Genomic DNA, 1,549 nt, shown 5'->3' with positions numbered 1-1,549 from the left:
ACCCCTCCTCTCTCTCTCTCTCTGTCTCTCTCGCCGGCTCCCAGCCCCGGCCCCGCTCCCCCCGCGCTCGGCCCCGCTCCGCTCGCCGGTTCCTTCGCTGCCGCCCGACTGCTCCGCCGGGGACTCCGCGGGGCCTTTATGCGGGAGCGCTCCGTGACGTAGCTGCCCATATATGGACAGACAAAGCCGAGCCGAGGCCGAGACGTCACAATGGAAGCTCCGCACAATGGAACGTTGGAGAGAGCAGGAAGCGGGGCCGGCGCGCCCGGGGACGGGGGACAGGGGACCGGGAGAGGGGGACCGGAGACCCTGTACCAGCCCAGGGGGACCGGGCACCGGATACCGGGCTAGGGGGACCGGGAACGGGGCATCATGCACCGGGCAAGGGGGACAGGGCGCCGGACGTCGGGCAAAGGGGACCGGTCACCAGGCATACTACACCGGGAAAGGGGTACCCGGTACCCTGCATCTTGCACCGGGGAATGGGGACCGGAACCTGGACATCCCGCACTGGATAAGGGGTACCGGGCTTCCTGCACCAAGCACTGGGTATCCTGCACCGGTACCAGGCACGCTGCGCCGGAAAAGGGGTACCGGGCATCCTGTCCCGAGCACCGGGAGCTCCGCGCAGGGCGCCGGGCATCCTGCACTTGTCACCGAGCTCAGGGGACCGGCCGTGCATCAGCCATCCTGCACCGGGCATTGGACGCAGGGCACCCTGCACAGGGCACCTGGCACGGTGCACCGGACCGGGGGTCTTCCCCTCTGCGCTGCACTCCCCGAGCCGAGCGGTGCCGTCCCCGTGCGGAGGGCAGGCTCTAGCCTTTCCAGCCCGGATCATTTCTCCCGGGAAGCAGCGGGGGAGCGGGGACAGCCCGCCCCCGCCGTGCCTGACCCTGCGGCCGTCCCCGGGGCTGTTCAGAGCCAGGCTCATACCGGGAGGTTTTTTCCTCCAGTGGAGACCGGGACCGGCCACAAACCCCATCCCGCAGCCGGGGCTGGCGCAGGAACGGGATGGGAGCTGTGCGGGGAAAGCCACAGTGCCAGGCAGTGGAGTTTGGTAGGAAGGATAGGGTCAGGGTGGGGGGGCTTCAGAAGCCTCCAGCTCCTCGGTGTGGTGGCAACGGTGACAGAGGGAATGGCACTGCCCCGAGCCACCCTCTTCCCATGTCCTGACTGCCGTGGAGAACAGCGCTTGGAATACTTTAAAAACAGGTAACACTTGTTGGTCGCCTGTGATTTTAACCTCACCTCCCCCCTTTAAAAGTTTGGCACTTCCAAGGCGTCAGTAATTAGGTGGTTTCGTGCTAAGTGTGCCAACTGATGCTATCTTTAAAACCCTCCGAGTTATATAGCAAATGTATGGAAAAATGCTGTGTTGCAATAGCTCCACTTACCCAATTCCTGCAGGGCCGGCTTTGCCATGGGAGCGAAATCCGGGCTACGGGAGGGCTGCGGCGGAGGGGACCGGGCACTGGCTGTGGGGACGGGGGGCACGGGCACACCGGGGGCTCTGGAGGTGCAGCCAGGCCCGGGCACGGTCGCTGCG

This window comes from Parus major, chromosome 22 (assembly GCF_001522545.3).
Source record: "Parus major isolate Abel chromosome 22, Parus_major1.1, whole genome shotgun sequence".
NCBI lineage: Eukaryota > Metazoa > Chordata > Aves > Passeriformes > Paridae > Parus > Parus major.
The sequence above is the reverse complement of the archived record's forward strand: the minus strand, read 5'-3'. Positions refer to the sequence as shown.